Consider the following 27822-nt stretch of genomic DNA (forward strand, 5'->3'; position numbering starts at 1 on the left):
GAGGGACATTTGTCACCGTGGTGAGTCCGTTCCTCAGCTATAACCGGAATAAACTGCATGTATAGCATCTTGACACCAGCATCAATGCTGGTGTCTGTCTTTAATTGTTGTTGTTCATTTGTTCCGCCCGAAAACGTTTCCTTTCAGGAGGGGTGAACACACGTTTGCTAACAAACGGTCGTCTTTGATGTTTCTTACATGTTAGTTTCTGCTCCATGTTTCAAATGTGTGGCTTTTAATGCATATAATTGGCTCACATTTAATAATTAACTATTAGCTTGACGAATTAGCATTGAAAGCCACCAGCGTTGGTGTCAGTACTCGTCTGATAAAGTGCAATAGAGAAGCCGCCATGTTGGAGATACTCACTGCTCAGCACAGAGCGGTACTGAAGGTGATTCTGCTGCGTGTCCTAGAAAAATGGTGAATTACGGTCGTGTTTTGGGTTGTACGAAACGTTCCGATTGTGAAAAACATTTGGAATTTTAGCGACTTCCAGAAGTTATGACAAATTAAGGAGAACAATACCAGAAGTTGTCGGAAGAAAGGAGTCGCTTGTGGTTAGCGAAGCTGACATCCGACTATTGTGCTCATTTAAAAAAGAAAAACTATACCCTAAATGACTGTTAAGTACAATACAATGTTAATTTGCATTGTATCGCCTTGGAAGAGAATACACAGAATTTTTATCAGAACATGTTTATTGATGCCAACCCACAGTGTTCAGAACATTCCCTTAAAAAGCTCTCTCTCTCTCTCACACATGTACACTCATCAAAATATTTAAATATGTCTCATTCTCATATCGTCGATTACTCAGCATCACAGTTCCCTGACCCATTCGCACACCATCTGGTTATGCGCCTCCGAACTCCGGTGACATTTCAGATCCTCAGCGGTGGATGGAATAGGCTAAAAAAACAGGATATGACATCAGGTTACGTCACCGACGGCAGAGTGTCCGGATCGTCGTTCACCCACGACGACGGAGCCAACTCGTACGGGTCTGCACCACCAATAAAGCTCAACTTTTCCAAGTGTTGCGCATTTCCGTGTTCATTAAGTCCCTCTCTGTATGTCATGTCACTCCCAACTCATTTCAACAAGCCTTTCTGGGTTTATTTTTGGCGTTTTTCCATCGCACTCCATTCACAATCTATAGGGATGTTTACAAAGAGTATCTCCAACATGGCAGCTTCCAGGTTGGATGACGCGGTGAAAACCCTCTATACACTTATATATTTGAATGGACTCTCAGAATTAGCACGTTCTCCTCTTCATAGAAATGAAGTGTTATGCATTGCAAGCCAACTGAAATATCAGCGTCCATACTATGTGTACACACTTAAACAAAATGGCAGATACATGCCAAACATGGGCAAGTCTGTACTCGCCGGTGATGTCAGGAAACCCTGATTCAGAAAGACAAAGAACTTTCGTACTCAAGGATGATTTATTGACATCCCAGTCCTGTAGGAATAAGAGCAAAATAACAACATTAACTACTTTAAACTGCTAGCAAAATCATAACATGAATGAATTGCCACATAATGGGCTGTTCATGTTGTGTGTCACACGGTATACATGTGCATGTTTGAGCATGAGAAAAAATTGGTACAAAATAAAACATCTAATAATGTAATAAAAATCTCTATTGTCATTCCATTGCTGTCAATTCCCGAGCTTTGACACTAGTGTTGTACATGGAGCTTATGGGGAAGTTGCTGACAAATAGAGGTTGGTAGCCTTTGCACTACCCAAAAACACAAAGTTCATTTTTTTGGTTGAGAACACTTAAGAGGGATTTAAGTTAGGACGGACGATTTCCCCTAGCCCCATCAAAAAATAAAAATAAAAAACTTTCAAAAACAGTAATTCATGATAGATATTCAGTATTCTTATATGATGGGTATATCCTCTAAAATTTGTCCTCATGCTTGTTTTATTACTTGTTTTAAGTTAAGCGTCTGCTGTAGGAGTCGCACGGCCTAAAGCTACCTTCACACCAAGGTTGTAATGTTTTGGATTTTACATTCTTTTTCATATTTATTCAGTTATCAACTGTTGTCTTTCAGATTCACTTAGTTTTAATTAGTTTTTAGAGTAGGTTGGCTAGTTTTAATTATTTTTAGGTTTTACAAAATGCATAGTCTCTGTCTGGTGTTAGTTTTAGTTATTTGGTTTTTTTTTTACAGTCAGTAATAAAAACTCAACAAAAGACACCATGTAATAAAAAATGCATGAAGTTCGGAAGATGACGATTTTGCCCAACTATCACTCAACACAAGTGACGGCACAGACATGACAGGTCGTACCTGGCCGACAGATGTCCTGAAACTAGCCAAGCCAAAATAAATAGATTTTGAATCATCTCAAAATGCTTCTTTATGAAGTATATAAAGAGGAAAATGAAGGAAAATTTCACTATAAATGTATGTAGTTTTGATTAGTGTTGTAAACAGACAATGTTTCAGTTAGTTATCATTTGATGAAAAACTTTCATTTTTATTTTTATTTCAGTTAATGAAAATTATTTACAATTCTAGTCCTGATAAGTCGTGTCACCTGCCTGGCTTGAACACGTCACCAGGTCAATAACCAAGGAGCATGGTCCCAAGTTGTGGACATCTGTGTATTGAAGATGGTGGAGCCAGTGCTCAAACTATTGCTACTTATTACAGTTTTTCTCAGGCACTTAAGTACATTTCTCTTATCATTCTTACAACTGGCAAAACAGAAAGTGCATTTTTAAATCTCTGTCATATCATGATGTCAGAATCTTGTCACAGAATATCAAGTCCTTGAGTCATTGTCTACAGACAAGTCAGTCAAATTGCTTAGTCATGTTGTCAGTGTACTCTGGAGGGATGTTTTGATATGAATGATGGATATAGTTTTGATGACAGTTTGTATATTTGTATGTTACATCGTAGTCTATGTCAGAGTTTAATTCATATGTACATTTTTACAGTACTGTAATTTGTTGACTGCTGCAGAAAGGAAAAGCCAGTGTTCATCTAATGCTTCATACATTTCCTTTCATTAGAAAATGTAAAGATTAAACATGTCATAAGCAGCTGATAACATAGAAAACAGCAAAGAATTGTACAGAGCCATTTGCATGGATGCGCTGAAGCATTTGTAACTGAGAAAAAAACGTGTGTAAAAAATGGAAAAAGGGACCTTTCTCGGTTCGTAGTGTTCTCCAGAGGTGCTCACACTGTGGTGTATTCAACCACCTGAAAATAAATTCATTTATTCAACCAAAATAAAATCATTCACTCATTAAGTTATACACCCAGAACCATAATCGGAGCTGAAGCGAACTGTGTACTGTGTTTTGAAGGCTCTGGTGAGAGTGATGGGATCCCTTTGATACCAGGGATGCGATGTCAGACCTCTCCGACTCAACAGGCCACATGTGGCCCGCAGGCCATACCTTGCCCATGTCTGCCCCAATCTATGAGACGTTTAAATGGAAGATGGAATGCAGAACCCTATGGAGAACAACCAGAGCATTTCTCATGTAATGAAATGGAGCTGGTGGTGAACCAGATGCTAAAATACCCCGGCAACTTAAGGCAACTCCTATCATGTCCTGTTTACTTGCTTTCTGTTAAACAAGTGCCAGTTGTTCAATAAATATGAATGGCTTTCTACTCGGATAATGGCTTGAACTATGACTCCGTATTCAAAGTGTGTGACATCCATGAAAGAGTTCTCACCACATGCAACTGTCAGATTCCAACGGTGCCACTCCTGGCCACCCCTTGACACCGCCCTGTTATGACAGTATAGAAGTCTGAATCTCAAGATCCTCCTGATGATAAAATGATCCAAATGAAATTGTACATGAATGGAGGGCATGTTTTAAGCCATAGCCTTGCACCTCCAGCAGACTTGTGCTGCCCATCTGACACACTTACTAACATCTCTAGTTAATGGATTTGTGGAGCAGCTGGATAGACACACCACTGGATCGAAAGAACAATCGAACATTCGCCCAACAATTACAATTCATTGTGTCACGTTTTCCTGTTAAACCAGTTGTGGCTAGAGAGGCAAGTGAACATAGCTGTATTCACCCGCTGTTAAATTCATCTTCCTGTTTCGCTTTTAGCAATGAACCGCGAGTCAATAATTGGTGGCGGGGAGAGGATCTGTGAAGTGAAAAGCTGGTGAAGCTATAGAGGCTTTCAAAAACACAAATGCAGTGATGTTTTATCTGTTGTATGTCATGGAATATATTCATGACACGATATTCATGACGGTAGTTATGTGACTTCTACATGATGATCTATTTCATGGTTATCTATATGTGGGTGATGGAGCTAGACATGCACAAATTTACCGCTTGTATGTATAAAAAGGGATGTGGTCATTCAGTGAAATAGACTGACCTCCTCCAGGGAGAGACAGAACTTATCTTTTTGCTAGTATGAGTTTGTTTGTGATGACAGTTGTGGTTAGAAACTTGTTTTTGCGTCCTGGTCTATTCAGAACTATATACAAACGGTGAGGTTCAGACCCCACATATAATTCTATCAGTCAATTTAGCGGTGTATTATTCATTTGACAACATGTTGGGGAGTTGGTGAGTACAATCTCGCATGATATTGGAAAAAAAAACTGCCATTCTGATTTATTTTTCATTGCGATATTAACACAAAGTAACAAGAATTCTCCTACGCTTCGGTTCCAAATCCCCCTACTCTTTCTACCTCGCCATGACTCTTTGACGCCCCTCAAAAATCCTCCCTTCACCAGACGCCCCTCCTCTCATCACATCACCCCCCGTCCTCCAACAACTGGCTCCTGTTCAAATGCAGAATCTGCTTCGAAATTCTCCTGTTCTGCATATAAGGCCGTTCATATCATCTTGTGTGTTCCAGTACCCTTGAGTGCTCAGGCTTTTAAGTAAAATTAGTATATCATCTGTGTGCTTTTTTTAGTTTGTTAGTTCACTGCTGGTTGTGTTAATGTCGTTTCCCTCTGAAAAAGTGGCGCCTTCACATCATAATCACGATTATTCAACGATTTGCTGTCATTTGAACTTTCAAACTTTATTGAACAATGATCTACAATAAAACAGAGACAGTTATATTTAACCTTCGTCATGTAAGACCCACATGTTCCAAACATAGAGTCTATTTGGACACGGGTTGTGAGAACGTGTGGAATTTCTCTGCACTCAGCGCTATTTCCCCACATCAGCTGACTAATCTCACTGTTTCCTCACAAGCTCTAACAGGAGAACAGCGCTTTTCAGAGAGTGAGTCAGCGCACACTTTCATGCCGAGTTGAAATCGACAATGGTTTCTTTCTTTGGAACGCTTGTGTTAATACTCCAAGTGCAGATGTCTAAAACAATGAGGTTGCTGTTCTAAAGCAACAAAGCTGACACGTTTTGAGCCGTTCACCTTGATCTGAGGTGCTGCGGATGCAAATCCTGTTTCCTGTCACTCCGCCGCTGGCTTTTACTGTCTTTCATGTCTCAGTCAGTTATTATTTGTCATGTGGACATGATAAACACACAAGGGTTGGACGCTTCTGATCCAAATATTTGTTAAAATGCATTCACTTATTCAACAGGAAAGGCACTGGAATGCAGGTTATCTGTGTGACTGTCCTGTTTTCAGGAGCATGCCTGTCGATACGTAGGTCGTGTGTATTTTTTCAAGCGATTGCAGGAGATTATAAAACCGCAGAGGAGCAGCAGAGAACGACAAGTTATGGCAAACACAGGCGGTCAGCTCTAATGATGGAGGACAAAATAAAGGAGGCTTTTGTGACCGCTTAAGGAATGTTTGGGGAATGTAGTTTAAAGTTGTGTTCAATAGCAAATTATCTTGTTGTTGTTCTCTGTCTGTCCACGGATGCGTCGTCTGAATATGCGTGGAATGTTTCAAATTTGATCTGTATCAAGAAGCCACTGAGGTTTTTGGTGTTTACCAAAACTTGCTTCTCATATTTCCCCTTTCCACAGTCCAACTTTGCTCTTTACCTGCCTGCTAGCGTCCATGTTTTTTATTCAATACAAGAATACATTTTTATAACGTTTTTCTTCCTGGTTTTCAAAAGAAAAATCACAAATAGTAGCTGTATCACTGTGCCTGAACATCTCAATAACACCTGGCTTTGCAGAAGACCACAGTCTTAGACCGGAAGTAGGGTGAAGAGAGGAAGCCAAAAAAAATTCCCACTAACCACTAAGGTAGGTTAGGCAGAGCGCAACTGTGCTTAGTCAAAAATCTTGTAGAAAATGCATTTTAATTTGTGAAAAATTGCTTTGAACATGTTATCTGTAAATACTAATTGCATGTAAAAATGTCTCCAGAAAGGGGAGGCCAATATAGCAAAATATATCATGATTTATTTATTTTAAATAACACATATAAATGACACAATCTCTCTTGCATTATTATTATTATTATTATTATTATTATTATTATTATTATTATTATTATTATTATTATTATTATTATTATTATTATTATTATTATAGTTTGGGGAGTTACCAGTAAACACATTCTTTGCCTCAGCTTCATTACAAAAATGATTCTTTCTGCATGTCTTCTGCATTTAGTGTTTAGCCAACTCAAACTTTTATAGTCTACAAGTGTTAACAAAGTTTTGAAGTGAGATGTCACGTTTACCGTTAGCTCTGTCAGCTTTGGGTCCGACAAGGAACACTCCAACGTTCTGTTGTGAAAAGGTCTGGTCAAGTTCATCAGGCGCATCAGGTTTAAAAACAACTCAAAGTTGGGCTTTTGATCGGCTTCTTCACTGTGAATATAATAATTTTATTATAACTAATATATTTCATATTTCCCTGTCACATGAAGCTGCAGTCTTCAATGTACGTACGTATTCTGGAAACTTCAATCACTCTGGAATTCCCCTCCGTGTTCCCCTCCTGTGTCTACGTGCCTTGAAGATGCAGTATTTGAGTGTGGTTTCTGAGTAATCTTTGAGTGTGCTATGATGATTTCACTAGTTTCCGTTGCCCGCTGCTGAACACCGACCAAGTATTTAAAATTTCATTGAATAAATTGAAGATTTCTTGGTGGGTATGCATGTATGTTCATTTGCCATACGATCATGGAATGATGTTTTGTTAATCTCTCTGTTATCATCAAAGATGGATTGCTACTTTGTATTATCTTACAGAGAGGAAGTGTGGCGCTGGATGAGGAAGTCAGGAGTGACATGCAAGTGAGTGTGACATGTACTGTATGAGGACGCCGGCAAGAGAGAGGGTGATGGGTGAGATAACAGTTCACATGTTTGGCATCCATCAGCAACGGTTTTCTGTCTTTAATTTTCCCAAATAGAGAAAATAAACAACACTAAATATTAGAATAAAGGCCAAAAAGTTGCAAAAAAGTTTTCATACTTGGAGGAGGGTGGATTTGTTGCGTCTTTTTGCTACTGGAAATGCGAACAAACAATGACTGGACCAGATACCACATCTGACATGTACGTTGTGGTCCTAAAAGCGGATAATAAATTATGTATATTAGTATATTACTGACAGGTGGATCAGGAATGTGAACCTAAAGTCACATTTTCTATTTTTACGCATGTTCACTAAACTTGCTACCGTCAAGACATTCAGAGCTGACCAGCAATGGACCGAGATAAAAGGAGGAAGGTGAAGTAGGGAGTGCAGGCAAGGTGCACCATTGAGTTGTTGTAATGATGATGTCAGCGTTTTGAAAGAGTGTGACAGACAGGTGCTGGGCTTCATTGTGCAGGTGGTGCACACTGAAATATCATGCTTGAAAAGTAGTTTTAATTTCACCTCATGGGACAATTGTGGTGGGGAAAACCACATGGATGTGCTTGACCTTTTCAGACATATTTTGAGGTTGCTGGTGTAGTTATTATATATATTAGGCAAAATGTTTGGCCTTTCATAATGAGGAATTTTCTAGTCCCTGTGTCCGAGGTGGGACGCTTGAGTGAGGACGTTCGTGGGTTGGAATGATCTCAGGACGAGATGGTTTAACTCAGAGGAGTGAGGGCAAAGTTTTGTCTAGTTCACGCTTCCCAGACACAGTGGAGTCAATACAGTTTCACCAACTTCTGTTTACGTCCCATTATCAGGAACAGAGCATTAATCATAAGCACTTTTCGCTTTTCTTATCAACCTTATCAACCGTTGGCTCACACTGGGTAATAAAACGGCAATATACTCTCCAGCCGTCGCAAATGTCTCGGTAGTCATTAACCGGGAAATGACGTTATCCCCTTCCCAGCAACTGTACCTGCTAAAATGGAGTAAACACGTCTGTGACTTCAATGGTCATTTTGAATTTTGATATACTGTGACAGTTGTGTTCTTTTATTGTTGAAAAATACCATTCAAAGTTGATGTTTATCATGTGAACATCTATTACAAGTGAGTAAAAAAACATTGTGGCTGTAATGAGACTGTTGATAGATGTGAGTGGTTTTGGCAAGATTTGTAATATTTGTTTTTAAACCTCTCATTCTCCTCCGAGTGTATCACTCTTAAACCCCCTGAAAAAGATTTCAGTCAGTCATTTTTCACTTAAAAAAAATTAATTACATTTTTAAAACAGTTGAATATTTGTTTAAAGTAGTGTTGCACATGAAATATTCAGTAATGAAGTTAAAAAAACAGAAAAAAATGAAATGTATTTATTTTAATAAAGCGATATTATATTCAATATGTTTTGCTTACGTAGTAAATGATCTCTCACTGTTACTGTAATACTATTAAACTTAATTGTTTAACAAGCTATCCAGTCAGATTCCAAAATACTCATATTTACATAGGAGCACAAAAACAACAAAAAATAGACGATTGAAATCTGCGCAATTTGGTCATTTTATTACAATTCAAAATCAAGGTAAATACAAAAAAAAAGCAACAAATAGCTCCAACGTTTTATAAAAGAATAATTTTCACAAAGTGTATCCATTCGAGTTTGATAAAAATGTATGTAAATGTACTTTTTTTTGTTGTTGTTTTCGTTTGTTCGTTTGTTTTTATGCAATGATCCGACATGTTCATTGAGCATTTTTAAAAGTAAACAACGATCTAAAACTTATTTTTAATTCAATGTTTCGATCCTTGGCGCAAAATAAAAATGTTTCAAAGGCAATATTCAATGAGATCACTAATTGTCCTTGTTCAGTGTTGAATTTCGAAAGATGTTTCTTGTAAAACAAATATCTGTCAACATTTATTGCCTTTACTCCCTAAATAATGGTAACGAACCGAATAACGCTGCGTACAATCTTGACAGCAGGTGGCGCTTTGCTCAAGTACAGAAGCGACAACAATTTTGCCGAATGAAAACGTAGTCGTTGTGAATAACACAAGTGTGAAGGTCCTGCTTCGAGTCCGCTTTCCATCTCTTACATTTTGGACACCATGGTCCATAATTCAGGTTTAGTTTTACACTCCATCTGGTCCAGTTCACTGTCGTCTTGTGACTTTTTTATGGTGCATTATATCATGCAGATCTAGTGACTTAATCCCGATGCTATATGACGCACTTGAAGATAATGGGTTGGACTTTGCTTTTTCATGCAATATAAACGAACTGCGCTGTAAGGCGCGTGTGCGAATCCTCAAATAACAGTAAGTCAAAGATGACGCACCATCTGTTAGTGCACTACATTTTGTTTTATTTTGCTGCTGTTCGTGCCAAAATACTTGACATAAAACAAGGAAGCGTTTTGCATTAATAAAAAAAAAACACAAAATAAAATATGATACAGTAATTTATAATTCTTTCTTGCTTTTTGGCGGTTTTTTTTGCCACTTAGAGGAAGTTCCAGCGTCTTAACCTAAATCAAAAGTAAAGGTTGATCAAACAAAACAAGCCTGTCACCTTGGCTTCTTTTGTCAAGCTTTATGCTTTGAACTTTGTTTGACAAACTAAATTGGTCGGTTAAAAAAAAAGAAAAAAAGTATTAAACAGTATTACATCGAAAAATAGAGCTGAAACGTCGACTTATTTTCAATAGATAATACATAAATAAGGTATAATAATCCACAAGAAAAACAAGGTGGCTTCCAATACGCCGCAGTACTTTTGAAACCGCGTATAAGAACACAATTTTAAAGTCAGATTCACTTTCAAGCATTTATTACAAGGTGCATTATGAATGCTAAATATCTGAGTGTATTAAAAAAAAAGCTGCTCTTATGTACTTTTTTCACAAGAGAGTTACATTAATAATCGTAATTGATAATTGCAATTGTCAATAGATCTAAAATATAGTTTTATTTCTATTTATTTTCATAATTCTCATCCAGTTTGAAAACAGCGGCTCCTCTGTTTGTGGCCACCAGGAGGCAGCATTGGATCCAAATTGATTAAACGGTATTTTCAGAATCAGAATAGAATTTATTGCCATGGTCAGTGGGGGTCTTTCAAAATGTTTCAATTGCAGTTGCAACCTTCTTTTTCAGCTTCGCACACGCATGTCTAATATTCGTCAGATGGCTGGAGTTCACAGATTTTTTAAAAGTTTATTCTTCTCCTGACCAAGTTTGCCTCTACACCTGAACGCAGTGACAGAACTGACCATGTTCATCTGTTGCCAAACTGCACATGAGTGTACTTGTCTTTATGAAGCAGTAAATTACACCTCTTTTTGAATTACCGTTTGAGTCCTGAAGCTCAGTGTCAGAAATTCTGTACAGGTTAAAAACATGACGCGGGTCTGGTCACCTCAGGACTAAAATACCATCTCACCATTAAGAGGTTGCAGTCAAACTGCCGCGTTGGTGTCTGAGCTTCTCTCAGACAGACGCTGTGTGTAGTCAGCCGCCCTCTGCCTTCCACATCAGCACCCTCCCTCCAGGCAATAGGAGACGTCTGAGAGAGCACAGGGGTGAGATGGGGAGACGACGCAGCTACTGGCCCATGTAATGGAAGGACAGCGGACACACACACACACAAGCGCACACACACTCACATAAATATGCTGAGCAGCTCATAACACACCACCGCCGACTATCTAGTGAAATCATCGTTGCTGAAGGTTTAAGATTGGAGGTAGAAGAGGACCAGGCTTGCAACAGAAATACCTGGTTTAAATGGAGAAGAACAATAAAGGGTGTGAAGTCCAGTAAGATGTGGCCGACGAAAGTTTGTCTGTCTCTGTGCTGCCGCCATGGGAAAAACATACACCACTCCTGTGAAACCTGTTTGATCCTGCCATGTATTTATTAACTTACTAATGTTAGTTTATTGTATTCCTACATGGAAAGGGAGGCGTTGTACATTCACTGCATTAACAGTTAATACTGCTGCATATATTTTTATATTGAATTATTGAGAAGCAGAAACTACATTGACTTTTTTAAATGTAAATTGTTACCAACAAATCCAAACCCTTATCAATCGCAGTCTGACTATGGTGCTGACTCCTTCATTCACCTTCCTGCTGTTTTTTAAACTGGCTCCAGTCCCAGCTAGGTAGGGCAAGAGCTGAGTCCACCTTGAGGCACAGAAAGACAGAAGAGGAAACCAGAGAACTGATTTCTCTTGATGCATCCGGCAAGGAGAAGTGGCCTCCCGCGTGTGATTCCGTGGGTGCCATCTTTATTAAGGTGTAGTTACCTGGTCCCATTTGGCTTCAGACCGGCCATCAGGCAACTCTGATTTGCTTACCTGTCTCTTCATCACGCTCACAGACATCTAATAGAAACGCTTGAGATTGCAAAAGCACCGGCCATCCAGGATCCTCATTCGCTCAATAGAACAGCTGTTCACCAGAGACACAACTTGTTGTCGTATTTCGTCTCAGGTATAATTTAACTTCACAGTACAGTGAACTACACTGTTGGCCATGACACAAGTCAGTGACAGTTGGTGACATCACAAAACATCATCATTTGCCTTTTTTTTGTCCTCAAGATTGTTTATATATATTTATTGTCGAAGGTTTTTGCTGTGAAAAACGCATTACTTTTAATCTGGGTAATTATTACCGCAGAAACAATCAGGTGTTAATCCCTGGTGAGCAATCGTGAGATGCTCTTATGTTCAACCAGTCGCTACATCTTCTGCATTCAACACGAGCCACTTCGAGCAACAACACATGTTGTGAGTGGTTTTCTCATACTCTCACTGCTTCTGATATGACATATTCGCATGCTTTTTAAATGTTCTTTTAACACATTTTATATTGCAATAAATCTATACTCATTAATTATGTTAAACATTGATTTGATAAATGGATGAAAATATTGCATTTTGCGGCTTAAAAAATGTATTGAAAAATCTGAAATTTGTCTAGAGTTTTCATGTATGTAGCTTTCCTCCAGAAACTCTGGTTTCTTCCTGCAGTCCAAGGCGTTTACAGTTCATATGAGTGCTTCACTGTCTCCACATGCTGTATGATGGACATGCATCCTTTCCAGGGTGTCCACTGTGTCTCATCCTGCGCAGCTGGGATTCGCCCCCCCCCACTGGCCCTTTAAGTTTATTCTCCAGTCATGTTTTTTTCCTTCCACAATGAGAGTTGTAGCTGCTTGGCAGCACAGCCGACTCCACCTGATGATAAAGGAACCTTCCTCATCACTAGATGGCACTGTGATGACAGACATCCCCTCCCCTCAGAGACCACTGACCCTATTCCCTATCTATCTAATTACACATTAGACCCGTAATATGCCATTCCACATCCGTGGGTCTCAGATGAATGGTTTCCCCTCCGTTCCTCTCTTCGTCTCCCTCTCCTGCGATCCTTCCTCATCTTTTTTTTCTCCACCCTCCCCCCATCTTCGCGCGGTTCCGGCCAGCTTCCCTCAATTACTGTCACTGGCAGGCCACAACATTGGGGGAGGAGTGGAATCTGGGAGGAGGTGTGTGCACGAGTGGAGGAAGCACGCCCGAGCGACACATGTATTCAGGTGTCTTTTTGTGGTCCGGACCCATATTGTAATTCTCCTTTGGGGCAATCGAAAAAACACATATGACTTCTGTGGTTGCATGAAAGTGAAAGCATCGACCTCAAAGTCCAAACAGAAGCAGTGCTCTTGTACAGGGAGCACTTTTTAAAACGCCCTACACATGTGTTTTCTACGTTGATTCTTGAGCTAAAAGTGTTTAGTGTTACATATTGTTGGGAAACGGTTCGACTTGCTGGTATTCAGGGCTTCCTCCTACCTCCTGTCCTTCAGGCGTGACTGCAAGTCCGGGTCCTGGCGATCCCAGTCTGGTGGAATGTGCTGTCCAGTTTGGAGGAGAGGTTCTTCCTCCGAGAGTGGAGGTCAAGGTTCACAGTTCAGGGAAACCTGGAGCATGAGATTGATAGATAGATTGATGCGGCATCTTCCCTCATACACAGTGTTGGTGAAGAAAGAGCTGAGCCAGTCATGGAGTTTGGACCTGCCCCGCGACTCAACTTCAGATAAGCTGTGTATATATTTGGAAGTTACTCACCAAACGAAGAATATATAAAAGGTATGTTCAGGCCTCACACAAGAATAACCCAAAAATAATATATATAATGGCTTTAAAATGCGTATCATTGTAGAAATACTGCGAATGAGTTGATCATTTTACAGGGGGAGGAACTTCCAAAAACCTGCTCTCACCTTGTGTGAGCAGCGTGGTGCTCATGCACGCTCACAGGTGTGTGTCTGCTCACGGTCAGGTTGCCATTATTCTTCCATTTGTCACATATCTTCATTAAGAACTCTCCCTGGTTTGCTTCATTTAGAAGCCTGTTCATGCGCCGCCCCCCTCCTCCTCCCTCTCACGAAATACTTCATACATAAAATCTCTAATTTCCTGTCTGGGTGATTGTAAGTAATTGAATCATTTGACTCAGAAAAGGAGATGAGTATCTCAGCGCCAGAGCTGTCTGAGGCGACTGCAGGACGCTGTTCATGTGAGGAGAGAACTGTCAAATTGTCCGGCCAGGATTGTGTAATGTAGTGTGCAGTACAAACAAAAACTGTTGCTTGGTCACGTGGTCCAGACTAGATGTAAGGTACCGCAGGATATATATACAAACATCACACAGAAAAATGTCATAAAAACGTAATATTTATAATATTTTCTCAGATGCATTTTTATTTTAATTTTTTATATTTGTTGCTCCCGGGGTTCCTCCGTGTACGTGTATGCTGAGAAGATCCGTCTCCAGCAGATGTTTAGAGTGATGGCAAGATGATTCCAGTTAGACTCAGTCCTGGGTTGTAAACTGGTAATTACCATGGATTCTAAGACATTTGTCTTGAAGTTGACCAGCGTGTCATGATGCAAGTGCGATGTTACTGCGTCACGACTGACTCACTTTTTCCTCCCTTTGTTGTTCTTTGGTCCGCTCTTTTGTTCAGATGGACCCAATAAGAATAAGTGAAATAGAGAAACTTAGACCATGACAGCAAAGTGCCATCTAGAGGGGAAACGCAGACATGACAGGTTTATGATTAAAACGTAGCCGTACTGTGCAGAATGTTCTGAGACTGAAGTGAACCACAGAAAGTGGATTTTTTGAACAATTGTTGAGTTACAGTAAGCTAAATCGATTAAATCATGCTTCGGTGTTTTGTCCGATGTCTTCAGCTGAAGCGGCGTACACATGTAACAATAGTCGGGCTGTTTTTGTCCCAATTTTCCCTGGCGAAAGACGGCAAAGGCTTGATTATGTTAGACAGTTATTAGTCTGTGTGGAGTGAATCTGTTTTTAATGGTTTAATCGTAGCCTTTTTAAGTATGTTCAGCATTTACAATTGAATTTTTGAGTTCTGCGTGAATCACATCCCCATCTGCTGCCTTTTTCTCCTGGTTTCACCCGTTATTTTCTTACGTTTTTTTTCTGAATCTTTCTCAGTTCAAAACATTCCGTCCACTTCCACGTTGCATGTTATGTTTTCAGGCTGTTGCGATGTTTCAGATGTTCAGGACAGGATTTTAGGACAAGCTGAAATGAAAATTTCATCCCAAGCTGTGGACTGTTGTGTTTTTTCGCTTCCTCTTAATTTTTGCCTGGAACCCTCCAGAGGCGCTGGTGGTGAAGTGCGGATCCAAGGTCGACGGTGAAAGGGTGAAGAGTGGCATGAAACTATGGCTCATTGTGGCGTTGCATGAAATTGAATTTGCCTGAATGACCAGTTAGGAATGGCGGTTGAAGAGGGGCTCCGTCGATGCTGAAGTGGAGACATGAAGGACATCCACAGAAGCACATGCCTCTCAGTGCTGCCGACTGAAAGGGCTAAAGAGACCTTATTGTGCGATTGTGTGATGATAAATCATGAAGGCAGCTGTTCAGGGTTGTTGTGAAGCCTGACTTGGTTCCTTCATTGTCTGGCTGTAGATGCATTTCTCTGAGGTCACTTTGAATCAGAATTTGGTTCGCAGCTGAATGACCTGCTGCGTGGCCCTTGATACAAGTAACATCCGACTTACGCCCGGGATCGGTTCCGACCAACCGGTCCGAAGTCGGAGTAGTGGTAGATGGCTGTGTGAGAGTGATCTGCTGAGATACTGTGCTGCCGTAACTCATAACCGTCGTACGTGTTGCCGGGGTGCTATGTGCTGAGACGGAGATGGATAAGGATGGACATTATAATGTTGTTGAAGAAGTGCAGCAACGCTTCCATGACCTCATCATCAAGTAAAAACTGGTCTCGCCCATCACCATTTGGTGCTTTGCTGCAACCATATGTACCACTTCACCAACAATAGATGACGAACCACTGTTTTAGCTGTAGCCAGATGCACTTCAGTCTTTAACTGCCCTCTCTTTTGGGCGGCGGAGGACTTGACTGCGTTTCATGCTCCGTACTTGAACTTTTACCATCTGACAGAGTATGAGGTGATTCAGGATATGAAGCCCAAGACTATTGCACAGAGAGCGCCATCTGTCTGGAACACAAGGAGGGCTGAAAAATCAAGGCCATTATCTCCAACATGTCGAGAGAAAGCAGGAAATCGGTGGGATGAATCGCACGCGGCCACATCAGACTGAGATTCCTGGCAGCATGTTAATGTGTGTTTATCTGCTTGATCAATACCGTCTCCGGCTGCCGTCCTCCAGGTGCATTAGAGGACGACGTGGAGCATCAGCCGCGGCGGGGATGATGGGAGCGAGTGTGCGAGAGCGTCTCTGCGCGCGTGTGTCACGCAGAGAGACGCACAGCTGGATCCGCCAGGACAACGGTGTCAGCCAGCCAACGAGCCGGCGTGCTCGCCGTCCCTCGCTGTTCTCCCTCGCCGACCTCCTGCGGGCCTCATTAGGAGAGCGTGCAGATAGCTTCTCCTCCCCCAACTCTCACTGCATCACGTTGAGAGAGCGAGAGCGAGGTGGAAAATAACAACGAGTCAGGTGCTAAATGTGAACATGGATTAGTTACTATGCCAACGGCGCGAGGACGCACTCGCAGAGCCAGCCAGCCAGGGTCCCTGCAAGACACTTGTTTTCTGTCCCTCTTGTTTTCTTTTCTCCCTTCCCCTCCCCTCCTTGCTCTCTATCGGCCGGGGAGATAAGACTGAGACTTGTGCCTGGTATTAAACCTTATCTCTCCAGATGGGGCTGAGGCCTGCTGCATTTGACAACACAGACGCTCCGCTACATCTAAAACATGCCTCCGTTTAATGGCCACCCATTAGCATCATTTGCCGACGACAATCTGTTGAGTTCTGACTGGCAATATTTACTTACGTAGGTGCTGTGATACCGTTCACGTCATGCTCACACGACGCACTCAGGATTGTTTTCATTTTAAGAAGTTTATTTGGACGTTAGTATCCGAACAAAAGCTGTATTTTGCGAGGATATTTATATAGTATTTTGAAGTAAAATAAACAAGCATACAACGTAGCAAAAAGCAGCTCAGGTACATCCACATTGGAGATTAATATCAGTCCAATTGCTTTGCCCAATACTTGTTACTTCATTTATATAAACTTTTTAAGCATTAAAATAGGATTAGTGTGAGCGCCGGTAGTAGATTAGGTGGATCCATTTGTGCCTCCCAAAACCTGCCTGATTGATTGACCAATTCTCCATTTAAAATAAACTTAAATAGCTACACAACGAAATAAAATCTGAAAATGTTGATGTTTACTATGTTGTGTTTACCTACAATTTACTCAAAGGAATAGCAACAGGGACTACAAAAATGGCCGCCATGCAGTGCCTGTGATTCTGTTGCGGTTTCAACTGATTAAAAACCTCAGTCCCTCAAGCATTTTGAGCAACCTAAAAAATGTCCACCTTACACGGTCACACGGTTCGAGGAACAGTGTGTTCTCTGGGAATATAGTGGTTCATTTGTGTGAAACTGTCCATTGTGGATTGTTTGCTGCATAGGCAGAGTTGAGTAGAACTTGGCTGCATCTTGAAAAACAAACTTGATCCACTGAGCCTTCGAGTCTTTACGATAGACAAATACACAGTCCTCCTCCTCATTGCTGAAAACACACTTCCTCTCCTCTCAGGAGAAGATGTAACTGTGGTAAAGAGGCAGCCATTAGCGCAACAGTGGAGGTATTTGGAGGTATTAATATGGTGTGGCGCATCATTGATCCCATCATTATTGAGTTGCACTTGACCTCCTGACGTCATGACAATCTGTAGTCAAATGAATTGGGTAAAATGTAGCGTATCCGAGGCTTCAAAATCCATGTTTGACCCATGTGTGAGCTAGATTTCTTATTTCAGTGAGAAGTGACCAACATGCAGCAAGTAGCAATAACATTTTTCAAAAGTTCTGGTCCATTACTAAAGACCTGAAGACTCTCTGCAGGTGGTCACGGCAGGTGTACACCCTGTCTTTCAGGTGTTGCCTCCTCAAGTGGTCGCCCAACATTCCGATCCATGGAATGCAGCGAGTTCCAATTACTTCCTATGGTTTGGCTATGTTTTTGGGTTTGGCGCCACAGTGCGGCGCTGCAGGAACAGAAGAGAAGTGGAAAAAACAAGAAGAAGTAGGAAAACATACGGACGAAAACGGCGCATTTTAGCACTTTAATGTCAGTAAAATGGCTGTAACTTCCTTGGTCTGAATCTTGGCAGCATGAAGCTTGTTTGCCCGAAAAATTCCATAAAATATCCATAATATAATGACTGTGATTGGTTGACTGGGCTGCAGAGCATCATGGGAAGTCAGCATTACTGAGCTTGCTGTCGAGGGTGATGGCACCTCAGGTGCAACTTCACTAACTGATGTGGCTGAACTGGAATAAAGTCAGAGGAACTGCAGAAATGAGCCAGACTCGAGAGCCATAAGTTCCCGACCCCTGCCTTAATGGGGCATCACCTTAAGGGAAACCTTAGTGGGGCAGAGCTGATGGGACACCTGTTTTATATTCTGGCAAAAACACTGAAAAAATGGCTAGAAGGAAGACAGGATTTTTCTGTTGCGAGAATTCTACGCGGGTTTTAACTAGCAGCTCCATGTTGCCACTGGAAGCACAATCTGCGTTTCCTTTGTGTGATATTTCCGTCTGATGCCGCTGCCCCTCTCTGGAAGACTTGAGAGAGAGAAGGCGAGTAGGAGGGAGCTGTGCGACAGACTGGGTAGTGGAGAGACAGGAAACAGAGGAGAGACGGGGAGACGCACACACACACACACACACACTGGCAGAGGAGGAATGGGAGTCAGGCAGGAAGGGGTTAAGGTGAAAACAATAACAAGGGGAGCGGGGAGAGTGCGTCTGTGCGCGGCTCCCTGGAAGTGTCAGGCTCTGTGTTCATTGACAGTGTCGTGCACCCGCCGCCCCGAGTGTGCCGCCAGCCTCACAAAGACAGACAGCTCGAATTAATCCCACGGGGGGAGTGCGTGACAGTTTGGCAGAGCGGAGAATTGAAAGGGAGGAGGATGCTGAGGATGGCGAAGGCGCAGGCATTTGTCAAATCATAATTAAATGATGAATCACTATTCCGTTATTAACGATAGGCCCACCAGAACCTCCCCTGCTGCTGCAAGAAAAAAAAGAAGGAAGAAAGTTGGAAATAGGAAAATGGACCGACACATGGGGCTGGAAAAATAATTTCTGTCCACGTTTAATGCCGATCGGAAACGTGGGAACCCATCACAGGCCGATGAAGTTCAGTTACCAGTTAGTTCCATGGTCCCAGAACAAAACAGAAGCCCAGGTGCCACATGCTCTTCAGCACTCACTTTTCTTGATAACATTTGTTGTGCTTCACTACTTTTACCCTGCACATTTGCTGTAGTGTTCAAGGTTTTTCCCTTTGCTCTTCTATCATTCTTTTTTTTTATTAGAATTCACTTCAAATTCCTTCTCTTTATGGTTAGATTTGGTCTTGTTTTCAATTGTTGCATTGGAAATTGAACTGCCTAGAATTGATTGATTATTTTTACTTATTTATCATTTGCAGAAAATTGTTTTAGTTTGACTATTTATTCATTTTCAGCTCCAGACTGGTGAATCTTTTGTCTATGATTTAAAGCTTATTTTCATCTGTCAACTTTCCTCAATTTATTATTATTATTTGTTTTAATTTTATTGGTTGCATATATATTATTGGTTAATGTCATGCAGTTAAAGTAAAAAAAATGTATTTAAATGACTAAATTGTAATAAATTGACCATGAACATCTATCGATCTATGTAGATCGATAGATGTATATTATACTTTTTTTCTACATATACTCTGTTCATTTTACTACATTTTGTTAAACAAAATTCTGGATCACTTTTCTTGTGCTTACTTTGCTGACTGGTCGAAAACCTGGTTGTTCAAATGCACTCAAGTCTGTCGAGTTTCTAAAACAGCGTTCGAGTTTCGAGGGCTAGAAATATCACTTCCCATCTTGGGATTAATAAAGTAATTGTTATCCAAAGATCTGACAAAAGTTTCTTTTAACAAGGGCAGAACACAAAGTAAACAGTTGAAAAGTGAAAGTTTTCCTGACGTATTCAAAGAGTCAACATAAATGCATGAAATAATTCACGTGACGTGGTAGGAAATAATTCCATGGCTTCATGAAAACCACAAGATGAGAGCATGACTGGCTGCAGGACTTGAATGATGTGAGTCCTTGAGAATAATCATGGTAAAAACCCAGGAATACTGGGACGCTTCAGAGATGACATGAAAGTTTTCCGTTATTTTTAAACCTTTATTCTCCGCCAAGATGTGGCGGCTTCATAGCGGGGGTTCCAATCGTCCCTTTCCTCAGCCAGCTCTGCTCTGGAGAAGTTCTGCGATGTAATCCCTCCATCTGCTCCTGGATTTGCCCCGTGATCTCCTCAGGCTGGTGCCACCACTGGATATACCAGAATCGGTTTGAAAACACGCTGCCTGTCGTAGTTATGGTAAATTCCATGCAGACCATAAATACATAAATGTGTTTTGCTCCAGTCAGCAGAAACGCCGTCGCCAACACGTTAATTAAAGCAGTATTGATAAGACATCAGGGCTTGTGCTGGTTCAGCAGGGCGCACATGATTAGGAAAAGGTTAAGAGCTTGGCCGACATTTCATTTCCTTCCATCCCTCCTCTCTTTCTTTTTCCTCCTCTCCCTCCACTCTTTCCTTGTTTTCTTCCTGTTTCGGAGTGAAACTTGACTCAGTGTGTGATATTTTATGGAGGGCTGAGATGAGCTCCAGAAATGGCCAGTGATTGGTTCCTCACGGTTGCTAGCACACAGGCACGCGCCCGCGCACGCATCACATCAGCCCTCGCTGTCATTTAGCAGCATCCTCTTCAGCAACACTCGCAAGATGGATGCCCTCTCACACGCGTTTATCCGCCAGCGCCGCGGTGCTTTATTATCTAATTTTGACAGGCCGGTCCCTCCCATCTCGCCGCTGCACCGACGCCGTCGCTTCCCCCAGGGGACAGTCTGGGCGAGGCCTCTGCCGAACTCAATCGCAAAGTGCTAAATGCGCGGCGCCACTAGAATGCTAATTTACTGTAAGCAACGCGCTGAAAGACCCGTTGTCATTGCAGCGACTCCTCCGTTCCATCTCAGGTCATCTCATCACTGCTGCCGCTAAAGCAGCCATAAAAAGACACATAAACCGTGTGGCTCCCTCCGACCGACTGTCGTGTTTTTTACTCCATAAAAAGTGGCTTTTCCGAACACGGCTGCGGGTCCAAGGTTTACTGGGGCTGATAAAAATGATGATTTGGGAAGAGAGGGTCCGTGCACCTGTTGGAGGGAGACAAGACCTCGGAGGATCGCGGGAAGACTGATGGCTGTTGACACTGGAGACGGGCGGAAGAAAAATTAAGACACGCTAGAATAACAGATGATCATGGTTTGCATCATCACCATTAATCACGCAGAGCCTCGCCGCCATCCATCAACTCTTCTAGCATGCACTCGGATTAGCGCCTGCCTGATTGACATCTCATCCATACCTTTATTTTTTTCTGCCACGATCTCAGCGCACCTTTTAGAAACATATAAATCCACTTCAAAAAAGTATTTTCTCCGCTCTTAAAATGTCTTTTTTACTCTGTCTCTCTGTGTTCTCTGCTTCTTTCATTTGTCAAATATCGGATTTTGACTGCTTTCAGGTTGAGATCATTTTACAGATTATGGTCGGTAATTCTGTCAGTCATTTCTGAACTTTTTAGAAGAAGATCATTTATAACATTTTTCATCATTCTTTTAAATGTGTGAGAGGAAGCTGGAGTGCTTGGAGTGAACCTGCGCAAGCATGGGGAGGGTGAACACCACCACACAGAAGGGACTTGGGTTCTCTACGAGAGATGCCTGAAGCTGACATTGAACCCACGACCTCCTGAATGTGAACCTGCAGTGTTAACCACGAATCATTAAACCACTTTTAGTCTTAGAGCGGGTGTGAGCAAAAACCTGAAGAGAACCAGACTCAGGAAGCATGAAAGCCTCGCTTCAACCGACAAATAGAGATTGAGATTTTGAGGAAATGTTAATAAAGGGACCCATGACTGTTAGTTACATTCTGAATTGTCATCTGGATACACAAACCTTTTGAAGAATTTCCCGCTTGTTCAGGCACTTTCTTCTTCAAGAACTACTGCCACCTGCTGTTCCACTGAAGTCACTCCAGCCAATGATATGAGGGCAGTAGTATTGTTAAACAAAACAAAACAAAACAAAACAAAAGGCCTATTTCTGCTCAACATTACGTACGCATCTGGATACGGACGGAGCCTTTGGGGCGTTCCTTTCGTCCGTATATCTACACATATCTAGAAAGCTTTTGACTAAGGACCAAGTAGAGCAGTACCACCGGAAACCATGGGGGGCAGTGTTGCTCTTACTCCCTGATACGTAGCTGAGAGACCCGAAGAAGATGCAACAATGCCGGAAATTCTATATTGAAGGACCTCAGTGACCACCACCTCCGTTTTTGTTTTGTTTGTTGTTGTCATAAACTTTTGACTCTGGGCTGCTCCCCCTGGTGGATATATTGGTGAACAGCATTATCATCACAAAGAGCACATGGAAGCATGTGATCAGTGGCGATAACATTTGAAACAGATGGGTTCATTTTTATACGTTAAAGGGAGCAAAAATGTGCCTTTAGACTGGACTTGGCGAGACGCCTGAACAAACCGCTCATGATCATCGACTTGTGGCTCAGTACTGCACTTCCTGCTCACCTCTGAAATCTTCTAATCCTCAATTTATGTTCATAGTTTTCCTCGCCAGTGACTCACTTCAGCCATTTAATTTCCTGCTGGCCGAATAACTTACCCTGCGGACCAAACTGCACCTTGCTCCCATTTCCATCCCCACGTTGGCGCTGCAGTTGGTAAAATTGCCCAGATGTTTCAGCAATTGTAATTTCTGGAGAGTCTTGTGGATTAAGAGAAGATGTCGGGAAGTGAGAGTAATTTGTCAAAGGCGAACGATCATGTCGAGGTTGACGGTGAGAGGAGGGATAAGTGGATGGAGGGATGGAGGAGCTTCGAGGTGAGAGCCTGGTGACCCTGAGCAAAACAATGCATCACAGAATTCCATCTTCCTAGAGATGGAGACAAGATGGAAACCTGCTTGGAGAGGGACTGTTAAAACTGACTCCTCGGAGAAGCGAGGGACATCCGTGGAGGAGTGCAGCTGCCGTCCTTTGTAATTCCCGTGTTCATTCCCATCGTGTTTTCAAAACATGGATGGAATGAGCCATGAAGAACCGTGGCACAAGTTTGGAAGCTGGGAAGTGATTTTGAGCCAACCATGCAGCCTGATAATGATCGCCCCAGATCAAGTGCTCCTCTTCCACTTTCTGCCTGCATCCTCTTCTCTCAAGCAATTAACCTTTCACCTGGACAAGTTCATCATTAAATCCCTCCCTTCCTTCCGCTCCATCATCACCACCTCCACCGCCTCCATGCTAATAAGACCCACCACTACTGGAGGAGAAATGCTCGCCACAATGGAAGAGAGAGTTTTTATTTGTCTCTGTGACTGCAGAGGTACATTCAGTCCCACCAATGCTGTTCAGAGGATGTGGTCGCCACCTTCACGACTCTGAACAAGAGCTCAGTATTTTGACTTTCATCTCTGTCAGTTATTATACTTACTATGATTTCTAACAGCACCGTCACAAGGCAGCAGGCTGAAGTGACGCAAGCGGGTAGTGGAGTTTCATGACACAGTATTGAAGGGTGGATGAGGTTTCATGACACAGTAGTGACGGGTGGATGAGGTTGGTTTCATGACACAGTATTGAAGGGTGGATGAGGTTTCATGACACAGTAGTGAGGGGTGGATGAGGTTGGTTTCATGACACAGTATTGAAGGGTGGATGAGGTTTCTTGACACAGTATTGAAGGGTGGATGAGGTTTCATGACACAGTATTGAATGGTGGATGAGGTTAGTTTCTTGACACAGTATTGAAGGGTGGATGAGGTTTCATGACACAGTATTGAAGGGTGGATGAGTGAAACAGTGTCCTGATTTTCTGAGGCCACCAGATGGTGCTGTCTGCTGTAAAATGTTTTGACTTGAACAATTGATTCAATGAAACCTCATATAATTTCTAAACCAAGAGCGCCATCTAGTGGCCTCTGACAATTACGATGCTGTTACGACTGTGATGGGTTGAATTTGAGGCTGTCATACAACCGATGTCAAGAATACTATAAGTGTATCATTTGCCATACAAGTTTGTTTTGGGTTTTCACTCATAAATTTTGTTGGAATTTTCACTTGACTCGGCGTTGGACTGTGTAGTCCAGCTATGAATGGACCACACAGCTGTCAGTGGGAAAATAAACCAAGGCCCTGCTTTCTTTGTCACATAGGGAGCCTAAGCTCCACCCATCTACCTCTGCCTCATGGAAACTAAAAAACTGTAGTAATCTTGGGACAAGCTCTACTGGGTCACAATATGTGTTTAACAATGTCAGCAAGATTCTACTTTAGATAGTTAAGTACCTTTAGCATCTTCTTTGTTGGATTCTGCTGGGATGTCATACATTTTTGCAAACAAATGAATCATTAATGACACGTCAAACATAGTCAAAACTAACTCCATCCATTTTTCTCCCGACGTTACGTCCCATGGAGTGACCAGAAGGGGCGGAGACTTCCTAAAGCAACTGCTTTCATTGCACCAACCTGCTGTCACTTAAAACAGCTCCTCCACATCTGATGCAAATAAACAATGACTCAACGTTGTTTTGGGCTGTGGGAGGAAATCGGAGCGCAGGAGAAGGACATACGGGCCCCAAACAAAGGACCAGGGCATCAGTCCAATACAGTTTGCCCTTGCTTCTTCCCACCCAGGCTCAAGTATCTCAGCCATATTACCGTCCTTCTCGCCGCTCGCTGAAACAGTTTGGCTCAGCTCTACTGTGGCCGTGTGTAAACCCGTACAGGAGTGTGTGTGTGTGTGTGTGCCTGTCAACAATTTGGACTCACACATGGTCCTGTCAGGGGTCTGCGCGGCTAATCTTTATGCACTCCGTGACCTCCGCACTGCAAACCCTGCTAAATATATTATTCCCCTGGGCCTTTCATTGCTGCTTGGTGTCAGAAATCAATATGTATGAGGCGCGTAGATGGGAATTTCTAATAGATCTCCGCGGCCCTGTGCTGCTCTTCAATATCTGCCTCGGACTATTAGTGCCGGCTCAGTGGCGGTGAAATAACCGAGATAATCTTTTAAGGTGCCTTTCTTAAGGTGGAGCTGCAACTCCTGCTCCTCCGTCGCCGCCGCGAACGCCACCCATGGATTTCCTGTGACGCGTGTTTACCACAGGTGGAGAGGCCGTCTGACTCACACGCAGGTGAGATTGATTTTTTTTTTTCCTTCTTTTTTTCAAACCTTCTTTAATCAATTTGCAAATACGGAGAATCCATTTTTGCGTGTGTGCTGATGCATGTGAGTCTCAGGACGGATGTGCCACAGCGCTAATTGCCCATATTTCTAATGTGAGGATGATTTGCTGCAGCACTTAGATCCAGACGCCCAGGAAACTGACTCACCCCCCCCCCTCCTCGAGTACCACACACACACACACACACGGCGTCCAACTCTCCGCCACCTTCCCGTTGTCTCTCTCAACGCTGGCGATGAGAAGAAAAGACATCCTGCTTGGCGAGGCAGTTAGGGGAATAGGAGGGGGTGAGGAAGACTCAGATGGGGAGGTGGATGTGAGCAGGTTGGCTCAGACAGCGTGTGGTCTCCAGGGAGTGAGGCAGGCTGAAATTATTCTTCGGTCACAGGCTTTTTTTTTTTTTTTTCTCCCTCCCTTGCTCTCCATCTTCCGGCAAAGACCTCGTGTATAATCCTCTGCACTCGCCTGTCTCGTATATCTGCCGTCCCTGAGACAAAGGTTATAGCTCTCCCCCTCAGCACTGCCCACAGACCTGCACCATTATCACCACATCATCAGACCTCGAGTCGCTCAGACGCAACCACCAGAAACCCACTGAAATTATAAGCAGAGAAGACAACGCCTCAGTAGCAGTTCAGTCCTTCAGTGTGTCGGGAATTGAGGTATGAGTCACGGTGGACTCCGTCAGCGGCTTAATGTCTCACAAGGTCGTCCGGCTGGTGACACCCGCCCGACTTGGTCACTGGCAGACACAGTCCGGGGGCAGAGTTGCAGGATGGGAAGCTTGTAACAATGTGACCTCTTCCTTGTGCTGCGTCATGCAGCGTCCCTCTGACCACCGTGCGGACACTCAAGTCAAGATGTGACATAGAAAAATTAACAAATTTCCATTATAAAGTTGAAGTATATCAAGAATATAATAAGTAAAGGTTCTATAATCGATCAACCACATTTTAATGTTTGACACCAGAATGATCAAACTGAAGTTCACACAGGGTGGAACAGCTTTGCTGTATAAAGAGCACAGAACCACGTTTTCTGCTTCTAACCTGAAGTGTTTTTTAAACATCTGCACAATTCCATGCACAATTTCATCATGGATGTTTTGGTTTTGACATCAGAGATTGGTGCCCTGAAAACAGTGCCCCGTGAAAGAAAATTGAAATGTGATCAAGCCGCGTTATTCACATTTTTATTATATATATTTTTATTTTTTTTAATACTACTTACATGTGTATGTACGTGTAGGTATTAAAAGAGTCGCCTATTTATCTTAGGTCAGTAATTTTACGATTAGGACACTGTTTTATAATATTTCAGCTTAATTTATTTCATGACAAACACTTGAGTGGAAAAATATGTTTACCTTGTTTATAACTGTTTCATACTAATTGAAACGGAATATGACTTTTTGATTCCTTTCTATTTATTATCTGCATGTTTGTGTTTTGGTTCTACTTTTCTTCGACATCTGTTTCCCTTTCAGCAGCGTCACTTGTATTTGGTGAGTGATCCACCTTATCTTTTTTTTTTTTTTTTTTTGCAGGCTCCCAGTTAAATCACAGCTCAATGAAGGAAAATGTTAAATCACTTGGTGTAGCTCTTCACATGGGACCTAGAGTTGAGCAGAGTCAAAGGAATAAAAACAGCTACATTCAAAGGCGATTTTAAAACGGCAAAAGGCCCGGTGATGTCCTCAGAACTGTGGCTGGTCTGACCCCACCGTCTCACCTCATCACATCTACACCTCGGCTTCTGCCTCCTCAGATCCTCACGAGTCCTTGTACGCTCTTCCAAAGTCAAAGCTGCGATCCAAAAGGTGATCGAACATTTGCCATCAGGCCAACAGGAAGCCGCCGCCGCCGCCGCTGCCTGCCTGAGGAGATAAGACTCACCAGAGCTGTCTTTATCTTCCCAGGAGCCATATCTCGGGGGGTATACCAATAAAGTTATTAAACATTTCACGCCGGGGTCTGAGCTGTGCTGGGATGTTCCATTAGTTAATCTAACTCAAAGTCATTTAACGCTGAGTTTATGAGCGAAAACTGAAAGAAGACTTGAAAGTGTTTTGGGATATACGAATATGAATATTGTAAATATTTCACCCTGCACCCGAACACACCTGCGCCTGGGTCCGTCCCTGGTGTCTGGGCTCGCCACAGAGCCGCGCGGGTGGCTGCGCTCCACTTGACACGTGGCTCCATTTTCTCAGCGAAGACACGGAGGATGAGCACGGCTGCACGCTGTGATGGCTTAATTATGGCGGCACTGGGGAGGATGTGGAGGCGACTGCGAGGAAACAAGGGGAGATGTGCTGATAAGCTGCTCCTGGACCGTTGGCATGAGGCGGCGGAGAGAAGTGCCATGGCTGCGTTTACACAAGGAAGAAAAAGGTGGAAACCAAAAAGACAAGTGATTTCGAGCGGACTGGACTCGGAGAATGCATGAAAACGTGACGTGTTTTTGGTAACGTGGCTCTGTTCACGTGCATTTGGATGGATGCCAAGTTCAACGTTCAAACAATGTGTTGAATACGAATGTGTCGACCATTAAAAACAATATTT

General features: G+C 42.5%; 2 long non-coding RNA genes across 5 annotated transcripts; both read left to right on the plus strand.

Moving 5' to 3' along the window:
- Nucleotides 1–2: 2 nt before the first annotated feature.
- On the plus strand, nucleotides 3–27798 carry LOC128754692 (uncharacterized). The gene is made up of 4 exons (XR_008413951.1): nucleotides 3–20; nucleotides 7171–7266; nucleotides 25088–25207; nucleotides 26805–27798. It is a non-coding gene; the product is annotated as an uncharacterized LOC128754692 (long non-coding RNA).
- Nucleotides 11954–17809, plus strand: LOC128754691 (uncharacterized). 4 transcript variants are annotated; one of them, XR_008413946.1, is made up of 4 exons: nucleotides 11954–12095; nucleotides 13175–13457; nucleotides 15812–15938; nucleotides 16042–17809. It is a non-coding gene; the product is annotated as an uncharacterized LOC128754691 (long non-coding RNA). The 4 variants fall into 4 exon arrangements; XR_008413947.1 differs by lacking the exon at nucleotides 15812–15938; XR_008413950.1 differs by lacking the exons at nucleotides 15812–15938; nucleotides 16042–17809 and adding an exon at nucleotides 14339–14387.
- Nucleotides 27799–27822: the final 24 nt, after the last annotated feature.

Source organism: Synchiropus splendidus, chromosome 2, assembly GCF_027744825.2.
Source record: "Synchiropus splendidus isolate RoL2022-P1 chromosome 2, RoL_Sspl_1.0, whole genome shotgun sequence".
Classification (NCBI taxonomy): domain Eukaryota; kingdom Metazoa; phylum Chordata; class Actinopteri; order Syngnathiformes; family Callionymidae; genus Synchiropus; species Synchiropus splendidus.